The following is a 14,875-nucleotide window of genomic DNA, read 5'->3' as shown; positions in this document are numbered from 1 at the left end:
TCATCACGTTACAATCCCCGGCGGCCTCGCCAGTATATGAGAAGTGACACTTCAAAAGGCAGAGGCCTGTTCCCTCCATACAGTCTGTGAGCTGTAGTCACACCAGCAGCCATCTGCATTCCTCATTTCATCAATTCAATCACAATGGATATTAAAAATACCGCTGTGATGAATAATTAATCGGCACGCTCCACTTGGATTGTGTCATGGTTCTTTTTATTGATGCCAGTCTACACTTCCCACAGCTACACTGTCATTATTGACTTCTCCATTATTCTACTTTATGTCCAGATTCATCACTGCCGCCTGTGGTAATTAGGTCATCCATTTCCAACTGAAAATTTAAGCCCTGTTTCAAGTCCTATTATGCAAAACCTGTGCACAAAGTATAGACCCTGTCATGAAGGTGAAACACTGTCACTGACTTGCTGCCCCACCCTCGCATAAGGCTGATGTCCTCAGAAAACAACAAAGGCGAAAACAGCAACCACATCCAAAGCAGCTGAAGTAATTGGAAGAATCGGGGCTTGCGTAGAATATAACTCGCCTTTGGCTGCACAACATACATCAGTCCTTCTTACGTGTCATGGAGGCATGGAGGCATGCAGAACTGGAGAAGAAACAGAGAGACTTGCTTCTGATGTATCGGGCTTTTTAAACTGCAGACAAACAGAGACTGGTGGCTTTTATAGAAAATGGCTTTGAGAAAGAAAAGGTGCGTCAATGATGGGTCAGGATCGATGATAAAATGATTGGAAAGGAATGAGACAGTTGGACAACACAAGAGTCTAACCTTTTAAAGATGCTGTGTGAATTTCCATACATCATGTCTCTTTTGTATATACAACTATCAGCCATAACATTATGACCACCAACAGGTTGAGTGAATGACATTCTCGTTACAATGGCACCTGTCAGTGGGTGGGATATGTTAGGCAGCAAGTGAGCTTATTGTCCTCAAATTCATGTGTTGGAAGCAGGAAAAGTGGGCAAGTGTGAGCATGTGAGCGACTTTGACAAGGGCCAAATTGTGATGGCTAGACGACTGGGGCAGAGCATCTCCAAAACCGCAGCTCTTGCGGGGTGTTCCCGGTCTGCAGTGGTCAGGACCTACCAAAAGTGCTCCTCCAGATCTCAATTCAATCGCGCATCTGTCGGATGTGCTGCACAAACAAGTCCGATCCATGGAGGTGCCACCTTGAAACTTGCAGACTTAAAGGATCTGCTGCTAACGCCTCGGTGCCGGATACCTCGGCACACCTTCAGAGGTCTAATGGAGTCCATGCCTCGAAGGGTCAGGGCTGTTTTGGTGCCAAAAGGGGGACCTACACAATATTAGGCAGGTGGTCATAATGTTATGGCTGATCAGTGTATTTGGCTGGATTTACTGGCAAAATGTTCTGGTTACACCTTCTCCAATTGTTTTGTCAGGCCTATTAATACATATGTTTTGACATTCTATAAATTGACCAAATCAGAAGACCACAGACAGACAGAATTTTGACATTACTTCCAAGCAGCAGTACTTAAACATCAAATAACATTTGACTACTTCAAAGTCATAAAATGGACCATAACTTTGAATATATAACAAAAGGGAGTCTAAAGGAGGGAACCTTCAGTGAGCCGTTGGAAGACAAAAGCACGACAAAGCATCAGACAAGTTATAGCAATTAAAACTACCTCTTAAAAGAATAAGAATGTGCTTTAAAGAAAAGAATACCGGCTATAATATCTGGATCTGAAGCAACCGAGCATGCTTCCTTCACACATCCCTCCTCGGTGCACACACAGCCAAACACATCTACAGTTTGTGTATGCACTTGTTTTCTTTCTTTTTTTCTTCAGGCATACTGCATTTCCCCAGACATGAACTGTGGTGTATAAATAAAGTTTGGCTTGCTTGCTTACATGCTGGATGTGTTTCTTCAGAAGGCGTCAGAGCCCACGGTCAGACAGAGCAGCGCTCCCATGACATTCGGGGTTCAGAGACTTTGCTCGAACATAATAAAAAAGTCTAGTTTGTCCTGCCTGTCAAAATGTAATCAAACTTTCTGCATCATTCCTTTAACATGTCGTATTGTGTGTCTTGGTATGTGTATCCTGTGCTGAGAAGCATTGTATTAACAATGTCTCCCTGGGTTGTTTATCGGCGGGTACAATCATGCAATAATTATGACGGGTGGCGCGCTATGAGTACACCTGAACAGGCCTCCTGATGCCAAGTGAGCTGCAAGGATGATGTAGTACAAAACTGTTGTAACTCTATCTATGAATGTGTAAATGCTTACGTCAATCCCTGCTGTATATGTAACTTCACTTCACCCAAGTGTAACAACGTCAGTTAGCAGTCTGTGGAGGAAACCACTCGTAGCATCTGCCTACACAATCTGCCCCCTGAGACAACAGAAGGTTAGGTTACACTGGCACTAGCTGTCGTTCTTTCTGTTGACAGCTTACTTCCTTAACAAAGGGCTCCAATGTCAACAGATACAATTATAACAGAAAGCACAACGAGATGTAGCAGCAAGTATCTGATCCCTGATCATTTCTATTACTGACTTGTCTGCGTGGGTGAGAGGGCAGCAGTAGTCCTGATTTTGTCCTGAAAAGCAAGTAATTTATGTATTATTGTCTGTTTATGGATGTTAAATAATAATGCTAGCTAAACTATTGCTTTTCTGGCATTAGATGCATCAACAGAACCCTCAAGATTTGAGTAGGGCCAAGTCTGGACGCATTGTAGTGAGTTTTCTGATCTGACCAACAGAGAAATATATACAATAGGGGTGGGACAAAATATCAATATGGCAATATATCGTCATCCTGGCTCGTGCAATACAATTATCGATAGGCCGGCGCCAAATATCTACATATTAATTCAGAAATATACGGCGCTCTAAACAGATTTCCCTGTGATTTTGACTCACTGCATCACTACGTCATGACTCCTCATGGTGGTGCTTATGACATGAATGCGTGTAACGTGAGCGGAAATTAATCGGCCGAAGAAGAAGTTAATCAGATATCGTGATGTATCGTTATATGATTGTCTTGCAATATATCAATTATCGCAGAATCGCTGTATCTTGAAAATATCGTTATCGTGGGCCACGTATTGTGTATCGTGAGCTACCCTGTGATTCCCACCCCCTAACATACAGTGAGTCAGTGTAGTTTTAATAATTTAATTCAGATATGGAGACACTTTAAGTTACAGGTGTTAATGGGTCTTAGATTTTTACCACTGATCACGATTTATATTATCTTTTAATGATTTCAGTGTCTTTGATTTCAGCTTGTGGGGTTTCACAATTCACAATCCTCAAAATAGTCCTATAAAAATAAGTATGGTTTAAAATGCGTTAATTAAGACTCCACATTGTTTTTTCTGTACTTCTATTTCTGCTCTCACAGCGCAGAGTGAAACGAGGCTGTTGGGAAAAGGTGGCAGGGTGACGGAGAAGTGCTAAGGCAGAGGAGATGTTCAGCACACTGATGTCAGGCAGTGAGAGGCAGCTGGTGTGGATCAGTTAACCCGGCTGGAGGCTGAGAGAGGAGGCAGACGGACAGAGGAGGGGGAGGGAGGGATGGATTGGGGGAAGAGGTGTTGATAGAAGAGCTGCAGGGTCTCTGTGATGAACATGCTGCTTTGAGCAAAGCGCTGAATAAAAACAGGGATTCCTTCAGCTGCTCGCTGAGGTAACTGATGTGAAGGAGCACAGACAAAGGAGGAAGAGAGGTAAAAAAAGGACTTCAGGTGGTTTAGTCCCATCTTCCTTAAACTACTAAAGCTTTGTGTGCATGAGCCGGGCATGCCACATCCTGCGTACTTTCCTGTTACATCATATCAGCCTCTCCATCTCCAATTATAGCAGAGGCAAGAAGTATTGTGGCCAAACTAGTCTCCTAGTACAGTTTAAAATGACTTCAGAAAACACCCGAGGTTAGTCGAAACTAAGTTTTGCCTCATTTACGGTAGGAACAAAGCTCGCCCACCTAGATCCCATGAATAATTCATCAGGTAATCCGACCTATCCGAGACAGCAGTTATTCTCTGGTGTTTCGGGGACGTCTCAGACATGAAGAAATCTGACAGTCGCTGGCGGCTTTATGAAAAACACTGCAGATAAAACCTCCAAAACAGACTTTACATTTGTAATTGAACCCTCTGAGCCCTTAAGTCTTGGGCCAGCCTTCTCCGTTACAGAACGTGCCCTCGACAAGAGGAAAAGGCCGATTCTGTTTCAGCTGAAGTGAGGAGGGGACGCTGGAGGGTTGAGATACAGAGAAAGTGCAGGCGTAGATTACAGCCGTCTTTTACAGAGTTATAGATAAGCGATTATCAAAAGCCACTGAAAGGAAGTCTTAGAGATAACATTCGAGTATGACTTACATAATGCTTCAAATTTGGGGGGGTTATGCGTATAGATTTGGGAGCAAAAACCATCCATCAATTATGTGGGTTTTTTTTCCCTTTAACCATTATGATATTATGACGGGCCCGTTTCGCAGCTTTAAAGAGCCTTTTCGTCTTGTTTGTCTCTGTCCTGCATCTCTTTCTATCCCACTTTTCAGCCCATCCAGTCAAGGCAGACGGCTGTTCACCATGAGCCTGGTTCTGCTCAAGGTTTCTGCCCGTTTGAAGGAAGTTTTCCTGCCACTGTTGCCAAATGTTCTGCTCATGGTAGATTCATGTTGGGTGTTTTCTTTACGGCCAGGCAGTGTATAACTAAAGAGTACAGTCCAGACCTGCACTTTTGGTAAAGTGTCTTAAATAACATTGGTTATGATTTGACGCTATATAAATAAAAATTGATTGATTGATTGATTGATGATTGATTGTCACATGCTCTCAACGCAAACAAAGTGATCACTGATATAGAAGTGTTCACTTTCACAATACTGAAACAAATGAAGAGATGTAATGCAGGTTTATGGACACTTACCTACACTAAGGACCCCATACCGTTAGAAACTACTGTTGAAAATGTTTTATAGGAACTGCAGAGGTCACAGAAAATACATATATATATACAGCTCTCCATAAAATTAAGAGACCACTGCAAAAATATGTCCTCTGATTCTGCGATTTATAGCTTTGCGTTTGTGTAAAATGAACTTTAGTTTTATTGTAAACATTTCTCCCTAATTCAAATCAAAGATTCTCATTTAGGTCTTTAGGCAGAAAATGATAAAAAAGATGTTTTTCAGACCTCGAATAATGCAAAGAAAACAAGTTTATGTTCATGTTTAGACAACATATTACTGATGTTTTAACTCAGGAAGAGTTTACAAATCAATATTTGATGGAATAACCTGGTTTTTAATCACAGCTTTCATGCGTCTTGGCATGCTCTCCACCAGCCTGTCACAGTGCTGTTTGGTGACGTGAGGCCGCTCTTGGAGCAGCTCGTCTTTGTCCGATGGCTTGTGACCATCCATCCTCCTCTTAATCTCATTCAGGAGGTTTTCAATGGGGTTCAGATCTGGATTGTACCACGACATGAAGAGAAAGATGCTGATTAAATGAACATTTGGAGCTCTCTTAATTAAACTTAAATTAAACTATTGACTTAAAAAGTAAGATAACCCTTTACCTCTGGGGATCAATAAAGGATTATCTTAATTTTAAACCCTTAAATTCTTTTCAGGTTAAAAGTGGAAGCACATAAAGCATGTTTTCCAAGTAAACTACATATTTTTTGAATCACATTTAAAAGGCACAATAACAATAATGAGAAAATGTGTTTTTAAAGGGCTGCTGATACAACACCCACATTTTCTAAAACTCTCGCCTGCAGGCTATGTCCGCATTAGAAATCACTTTAGCAAAGTAAGCAGAGATAATAACTAAAACTGGGTGCGAGAACATTAATAAAAACCAGCTAGAAGACAATTTATCTGGCTCGAGTTTCCTCGGGCGTCTTTATCCCCGAGGCAGCAGAGAAAAGCTCCTCTAAAGCGAATTGTTTATGTTTTCTACACTGATGCTGTGAAGAGGCAATAACAGGAGGGAGATCTTGCTAAACAACCCGTCCTGGTTTGCTTTGATGAAGCACAAAACCAGAGAGCCAGGTGAGGATGTCTGATTTAATATGTGGATGGTTTCAGAGCCTGAGCCTTGCTTGAGGCTCTGCTATTAACCTCAGTGTGAGTCTACAGACAGAGCAGAGCAGAGCGCCTTCTGGCACCCTGAATTATTTAGAGCTCGCATGTTTGTGGGCTTTGCAAGATGGGGTGAAGTGGCACTAAATCCCGGACCAGCGCGGCATAAAGAGGAGCGACCGAGAGCCAAAGAGCGCAAGTGAAAATGAGGGAGGGGAGAAAACAGGGAAAGGGATTAACCTATTTTCAATTTATTTTATGGGTATGATCATTATTGATGAGGAAAAACTAGTATGAATAAGATATTGCAGTATTACAGTTCCAATGGTTCCACTTATCTACTAGAAATTGAATTAAATTAATTCGAAATTAAGCACTTTCTTAAAAGGAAAAATGCTCCCAGACTTGTTTTTTCAGTCTTCCATGTTATCAAAAAGTACATCTCTGTGGTTTTGAGACCGTTAATTGAACAAAACAAGAAATCTGACAAACATTTTCGCTACTTTCCACTATTCTATAAGACATTAATCCAAACAATAACCTCTAATGAATATTAAATGACAAACAATTGCCCTACTGTATAAAGCGTTGTTCTCAACACTCCAAAAATGCCAGATATGCCTCTGTAAGCACATATTGCTCGCGCAGACACACAAGGATGTGTCGTCTTTATCTCTCCCCGAGCAGCAGTAGAAACAAGTGGACTGTTATGTTCTGACTGAAGCAGAGGAATCCCAGATGAATGAGGGGAGGCGGGCCTCTTCGCAGCTTGTCGTGCATTTCAATCACTGTTTTCTCCTCCAGTTAAAACACATGTACTGCACGGACATACAGCGCTCCACAAGCATGCAGTTATTCCTTCCAGACTGAATAACCTTTGAACTCCTCCGGCATGTCTGCATCCGTCCTGTTTGAGAGCTAATGAGTTCATTTGTAAGCTCTCTCTGTCATCCCGTGTCTCTCATCCATCAGCACCGCTCTAAATCTTCTGAGCTGCTGTGTGGCCTCAGCCTCAGCCGTAGATCTCTCACAGCGATCAGGACGCGCACACACGCACACCTCTCTGTGACAACGACACGGCCATACATCTAAATGGGCCGTCGTCCCTGACAGCTTAAGTAGCCCATTACATTATTTACCTTCCAGCAGCTCTTTGCCTGTCATTGGTGGGTCAATGACATCACATTACATTTTTTCCCCCTAAAATCCATTACCATAAAAAAAGAAATAGTGCATGTATGATTGGAAGCTTTTATGCAAAAGTTTCTCAAAAATGAAACCACATTCAGTTTGCTGAAGTGGGGGTTTCGGTTTTTTGTGCTCCCCACAGGAAACGCCAGTCAGACTGAAAACCATTCATCATAAGGAGAGTAAAGACGGGGTGTGGACGGAAACTCCCATAAGAGACCTCTTAGTGACAAAACCCTCGGACACAGACCCTCTTTTTTACAACTGACATGAAAACATGATCCAAATTAGAGATTTCAGGGCTCATAATGTCTATTTATTTAATACTTGTGAATGGTTAAGCGGAAAAACAACGCTTTACTGACATGTATGAGCTCCTCATTAGAAGAGGTACTGAAACATGCAAATTAGGAGCATACATAACAGCTGCGTTGGCGGGTGCTTGTTGTTTAAGGTGACAGCATCACAATTAATTATGATCCAGAGTTCCTGTTATAGTAAAGGATGTTTAACAGCTTATAGTACACAAATAAAATGCACAACAGTATCTAATACTCACAGACAGGATTTTACAAGTCTCTAAACAGCAGCAACATTGATGATCGTAAGATAAATATATAGTGATCCATCATCAATGGGTTTTCAGCGTAGAGTTGCAATGCAGTGTTTTTTTCCCCCCAGCATGACCCTTAGTTGCTCTGCTGCGTTGGCATACCGCTGCTGCTCCATCAGACTGGCTCCATTCATGAAGGAGAGAGCTGCGTATTTTCAGCCATTGCTCAAGTCAGACTGGAATGAGTGAGACTGAATGGAGGCTACAGAGGATGAAGATGAAAGGCCTGGATATACAGAATACATGCAGTTCTGTTTACACTACATTTGGTCTCTCTATAGATTCTAGGTTGTCCAGATCCATGCACACAAAATGTGCCTTAAAGGGCGGTATTATGCTAATTTAAAGCTTCATATTTACCTCTGTGATACCTGTGGAGTAGCTTAGCATAATTTACAGTGAAAAAAACTGCTAATTTTTCTCACACTGGTGCTCTGTGCAGGCCCTCATACAGCCTCTGGCTGACTTGGTCAGCTCTGTCTCTTTAAGAAACCCCGCCCCTACATGGCCACTTTCTTCTGATTGGCAACCCCTCCGAAGCCTGCCGAGGGGCACACGTCGGCAGTAGAGAGTAAACATCACTTTTTCGACTTGAAATGAATGTCTGGCGCTCTTGTCCTTTTGGAAAAGTAAACACTGATGTCTTTCCTTCACAGCCAAAGAAACACTGTCTCCAAGACATTCTTAGCCAACAAGCAGAGCCGTTCAGCAGAGTGGTGGAGTGAAAAGAATTTCCGAGGCAGACTGAGCTGAAAGGTGGGCGTGTCGTGCCACGGGCAGCAAGTTCTGCTGTGTCTCAGGCAGATGCCCAAATATAGAGTTCCTCCACTTTGTGACATCACAAAGTGAAGCTTCTGGAGAAGTCTGTCTGAAACCTGGCGTTCACAGCAGCCTGCAGACTGAAACTCTTTTAGCGGGGGATTACTCCAACATAATTTTACCGACAGATTTGAAACTTCACCCACGGTGTCTGGACATCCAACATTGTAACATTAAAATGTGACACAGCATAACACCCCCTCTTTAATAATCCATTAAAATTGCTTCAATGGAAATTCAGCCTGGTATCTGGTGAGGTTTGTTAACTTACAAGTCCACACAGACTCTCAAGAAATTAAAAAAGCAAAGCAAAAAAACAATTATACAAAAACACTTTAGATGAACCGACATTTGACTCCTGGAGTAAAAGCTTCACGCAGGAAATCGAACAAATGTGTAACAAGTAAATTTTGCAGGCCTCACTTGTACATATAATCCTGTGATGTAGTAATAAGTAACAAAATGAATATTGGCTGCTACACGTTGTGACATAATCCTTCAGTTTGGATGTGAAATGTTTCTGCCTACCTGCACAACATGCATCTTTATATTCCCTTGCTCAATGACATTAACCTTTCCCCTGCAGAATCAATAGCAATTTATTCAACACCTCTCTCTTAGCTCCCACTAAAGGTCAACGCACAAGAGATTGGATCGGTGAGTGTACAACTATTTTATTCGCTCAAACTACGACGGTGAACTGGGCTTTGTGATCAAATATAACTAATTGATTTTCATGCAGGGAAACATGAGTGAGGGCATTTCTTTAATCCTGGCATTGAAAGTGCTCTGGATGAATCGGTACACATGGCCTCAGGTTGGAAATTATGCTTCAGTGCTAATTATTACTCAATATTTTTCCTTTCAGACCACCTTGTTACAAGGGTGCTTGAATCTCATTCATCCAAAAGGCCAGGCGTTCTCCTTCGAAGAGGTATTTCATACAAACTCACTTAGAGAGAAAGTTGTTACTGCACACTTTCCAGTAGAAGAAGTCTATATGTTTTACTGTAGAAAAGTTTAAATGACAGATGCATGTCCTCAATTCACTTTAGCTGAAGATAATGTGACAGAATTTCTCAAACGATTTGAGTAATTTAATCAGGGATGTTTTGGGGGGATGTTTGCACTCTTATTGACCTAAAGTAGACCACAGAGGTTGTAGGATGTTAGTTAAAGACTGCTGCAGGCACAGTGCTGTGTGCACTGAGTGAAAACCAACCTCATTATAAAAGTTGACAGGACCTTTGCTATCCGCAGCTGTGGAACCCCCTTGCTCCCAGGCCTGAAAAATCACCGTCAGGCTCAAAGGTTCCCCGTGGACTTGTGGACCTTAAGTAGCACCATGGAGCCATTTTCCTATGAGTGGGTCACTGTTTATTTTGTGAGTGCAGGAGATAAATAAAAACAGGAGAGAGGCACTGTCACACTTTTCTACTCTTTCACAGGTGGCAAAAAGTGTTCTGTACTGCGCTAACAAAGGCAGGAAAGAAGAAGACTGCTAGCAAGACAATGGAACGATTGAAGTACACTTGAAATCAGCTTTGAAAATTGAAGGAAGGAAATGCATTTAACACATATTTGTTATGGGGCAAATGTGGCTAAGTGGTGGTGTCCGTTGTCTCTCATTCAGATTGGTAGGAGGTTCAATCCCTGACAGCTACAGTCCACAGGAATGTATGAATGTGTGTTAGCTGAATGAAGATTGGCACTGATTGAAGATCGGCACTTTGCATAGCAGCCTTTTCCGTCAGTGTATATACGTATGTGTGAATGCGACATGTAGTGTAAGAGCCCTTTGAGTGATCGGGTATGTGCATTTACACATTGTGTTCTGTGGATTAACACTAATTATTAGACAGCTGTGTTAAATACTTTATTCTGATTGGTTAATATGGCATTCCGAGGTCTGCTATTTCTCGATAACATACCGTTGCTATAAAGAACAGACCGTTGCTAGGGATTCAGCTTTAATCACACAATCCGGAGGACTAACTGTGATCATATTAATCCGCCGAAAGAAGTCTGGTAAATTTGACGTCGGTCTGTTTACAGAGGGGGGAAAACAAGAGACAAAACAGCGGAGAGAAAGTAATAAAGGCTAAACTGTAGGCTACGACAAGAGAGATCTCCAAAACTGAAGACGGCACATGACATAAACAGTTAACTGAACACAGTACAGGATTGAACTGCTTTACAGGTGCAGATTATTATTAGTAGTACAACATTAAAATACCAGGAATGAGACACTGAAAGTCAGCTTGTGTCGGTGCCACCAAACTGACAATGGTAGTAGTGAAATCCTGCAGCACTAAAAATAAACAGCAGTATTTCAGACTCTCATTGTGTTCACCACATGCAGCTCAGACACAGCGGGACTTGAGGGGGAATGGCCATCTCTGGCTGTGTTTTAAAACTGATACAATAAAGCGAATAAGGAATATGCTTGCAGCATGTCCTCTGCCCCAAGGCACCACTTATTACGGTTTGTTAAAAGACAGGGACTCACATGCAGTGGGTGCACATAAACACAAAGATAAAGAGGAAAGATGGAGACCAAATGCCTCGTCTTTAACTTTAAGAGGGAACAGCTAATTAACAACAGTAGTGTAATAAAGAAATACTCAATTTTAACCTCAATCTTACTCAATCCAAGCGCAGCAGTAATATTTTTTAAAGATGAGTCACAACAAAATTGAAACTTCCTTCCAAGTGGACACGATTACCAATGGATTTAATTTCTCTGAAGCCGTTTCTAACTAAAAACATCGAGTGTGCCTGAGTGTGGAGTGAGTGGACTCTCATGAATAGTGTCTGTTTTGCAGCAGAGTGAACAGAATATCAATTCAACTTCAAACGCTTCCTGTTACCGTTTACAGGAGGTGAGGGGCTCGTCGTTATGTATCTGGCTGCGTGTTGTTTAGGTCTGGCTTTGGCGCTTTTAAGATCATTATTAAATAATATGTCAGCAGGGTGGCATTAAGTATGAAATGAGTTGGATTCCTCGTGGGCCACATCAAACCGACAGCTTGTTTGTTGGATTCTTAAATTCATAATCGGTGAGTGAAATACGTGTAAGAAAAGTGGACGTGTTGCGACGGATGGTTGCCCACACGGATGATGGATTATCGGGAGTAATGGCAATTGTAATGAGGAAAATCTATCCATTAGGGTCGCTTAACGAGACTCAATCAACATGGCTGCTAATGAGTCCGTGCGGCGTCGCAGAGAGAGCGGAGACAATGGTGGCTCGGACGGACGCTGTCAGGCTGTTCAAGACCTTCATTAGGCTGATTCCTGCAGTGGGGTAAAGCAGGCAGGCGGACATTAATCATTGTTTATGTGCACTTAAGGAAAAAGGTTACGGCCCACTTTTTGCAGCAACCTGGATTCTTAATCATCATGTAAACTAGAAACCTGTAATTGGGGTAGTGGAATAAAGACACATGATTTTTGCAGCTAGATTTCTCCTGGAGGAAGATGATTACTTGGGAAGTTTTGCAGGTTTTTAAATGTTTTTTTGTTAGATGTGCTCATTTTCAAAAGGAAAGCATCTGACAGGAAAAGTGTTGCTCTAACAGCTGAGTAGCAGGATGAAAGGAGAGATCATTACACACCAGGGTAACCTCATGAACTCTAAAAAACTTCTCTACTGCTGAACATTAAACTGTAGCTGTGTCTCAATTCGGGGCTGCATCCTTCGATCCTTCTGTCTACAGAGGATGGGTCATTCGTAGCCTGCGTAGACCGCGAAGGCCAAAATGAAATGAGACGGTCTGGTCTACAGAGGATTTCCTGTTTGCGTCACCAGCTGTTCCAAATGCGACTCTGGTCATCTAGCAACAGGTAGATAGCGGGCTAACTAGCTAACATAACTCATGTTACTTAACCGATTATTGTAAAGATAATCTGTTTCAAGGCCCCTTTCATTATTTTTAACATTTGTATCGCTATTCGATTGAGTTGAAACCAAAAACTTTTAAAGTGTATTCCTCGTTAAGAGTCTGCCATCTCGTTTGAATTGGCTAGCAATGAATCATGGGATACGTCGTGCCACAAAGGATGCACCCAATGGATCCTTCAAGGCCCTGGAAAAGGAGGACGTATTTGTCAGCCTTCAAATACGTCTTCCGAAGGATGCAGCCCCTCAATTGGGACACAGCTTATATGTGAAATGCACTCACATTTGCACTAAGAGTCAAACAGAGCTGGTTCATCCACTGCGTTCCAACATTAACAGGAATAAGATGAGTTCTACCGCTCTTAAACTTTTAAAAGTAACTTATATTTTTAAATTAAGGTTTGGGGAGCAGAAAAAGTGTGATTACTGACCTCCTGCATACACTCAGTCTCACAGTTGAGGCTAAGTAACCCGTGTGCAGGTCACAGCAGTATAAGGAAGCTCTAAGCTAAAGACTTCATCCTAATTGGAATAATGTAGTACACACTTGTGATATCCATGTACTGTGGTGAGTTCTCTTCGAACTCACAGATGCCTTTGACAAACATATGATGGGGACAAGTGGAAACACAAACAGGTGGTCCTGGAAGCCGGATGAAGACAAACACTTCTAAGATTTGGCCTGACATCTCATCTCTGCAGCATTTACAAGACTAAAAAAGCACATTACATTATACAAAAAGCCATTTCACCTTCCTGCATTATTCAAGTGGAGGAAGAAAGTTCTTTTAGTCGCTGCATCTGATATAAATAACTCGGTGCAGAATGGCCAACACAGGGGGTGGTCGGTCTTTCAGTGTTGATGATGAAAATGTGATGTTCTGTCCAACAGTCAGACGGACTATATTTATGCTTTCATCTTAAGGCTTCCTGATGGGCTTTGATCTGTGTACACAAACACAAATATAACCCCAGTCACTGTTAGTTCTGTTGCTGTCAAAGCCTTTATATTCGCCTCTTCTAATGTCTTGTAAGTATGACAGTGGAAAAGATAAACTATGGAGGCAAATAAAGGTCAAAAAGATGTTTAGCTTGTAGAATAATGTTTCACAGCCCGCAGTTGTATTTCATGTTTTGTGTGCATGTGAAAAAACTTTGAATGCACATATTTAAATTTATGAATGTGTAAAAACACCTCAGCTAACCTGCCAATCAGCTCGCTCCATGTTTTTGTCCGCCGACCATCCATTTAGAGGAAGCAGTCAAAAACAACGGAAGTGCTCCAGGCCTGTAAGAGCAAGAGCTAAGTGTAGCTTCCGTTAGCTATGCATCTAAGTTAGCCGTGCAGCTAGCGGTATTATTCGCCGACTCTGTGAGGGCTCTGAGAACAGGGGTGTGTTAGTGTTCACTCCTCAAACCAGCGCAGGAGCTCAGACCGCTCAGACCTCCGGGAAGTGCGGAGTTGTCAGGCCCTCAGGGGAGTAACATTACATTACAGTAGCCATGATATGTACAGTGAGGCTAGACACGGTGGGTGTAGAAGAGTGGGAGGGAGGTCAGGGATCATTATTTGACTCCATAATAAACCTGCATTAGTTTACTTGACAAGTGGGATTTAACACTAATAATATTATGACTATAAAAACAAGCTGTCACTGTAACAATTACACATGGTAACAATATGTAACTTGTGACATTAAAATGTACAGATGCTGTTTATTTGTTTGACAATCAACCGTGACACATTATCCAAATAGGGGCCTGACATGTTCAGTGAATCTAAATGAAATTAAACGTTATCAAGTCGTGAACTCGTCCATGTGAAGATGTGAAGGAGAGATTAATTGTTGTCTGAGCCTGTGTTAATGTGGTGTATTAATCCCGTCCAATTAGCATTGCCATGAAAGCAGAGAACACAGAACAACACCTCTCCGTCTTCAGGGTGCTCTTCTTTCTATTACTCACAAAGCAATTAATTAGTCAGCACTTCTTTCATTAGAAAGTCCTTCTTTAATTTGACACATTATCGAGCAAACTAACTCACATTAACACACATGCACGCTAACACACCTCGCTCAGTGGGTCCATCTCTGTGTGACAGTCAGTGTCTGTGTGATGCAGTTTTGATTGGCAGGTGGCGTTGGCACAGTAACAGACAGTCAGACACACAATCTCAGCGGAGCAGTCTCCTGCTGCAGCTGCCTGACCTCCAAACAGGACAGACAAGCAGAGCCTCAGGACATGGC

At 42.1% G+C, this 14,875-nt stretch overlaps 1 protein-coding gene across 2 annotated transcripts in view; it reads right to left on the bottom strand.

Annotated features, from left to right (window-relative positions):
* The window catches only part of enox2 (ecto-NOX disulfide-thiol exchanger 2), a 199,572-nt gene that overhangs the window by 93,755 nt on the left and 90,942 nt on the right, over window positions 1-14,875 (bottom strand). The gene's annotated exons all lie outside the window — the stretch shown is intronic.

This window comes from Semicossyphus pulcher, unplaced genomic scaffold (genome assembly GCF_022749685.1).
Source record: "Semicossyphus pulcher isolate SPU_LCO1_2020_fin unplaced genomic scaffold, fSemPul1.0.p SCAF_2, whole genome shotgun sequence".
NCBI lineage: Eukaryota > Metazoa > Chordata > Actinopteri > Labriformes > Labridae > Semicossyphus > Semicossyphus pulcher.
This window is presented reverse-complemented; position numbering and strand designations above follow the sequence as displayed.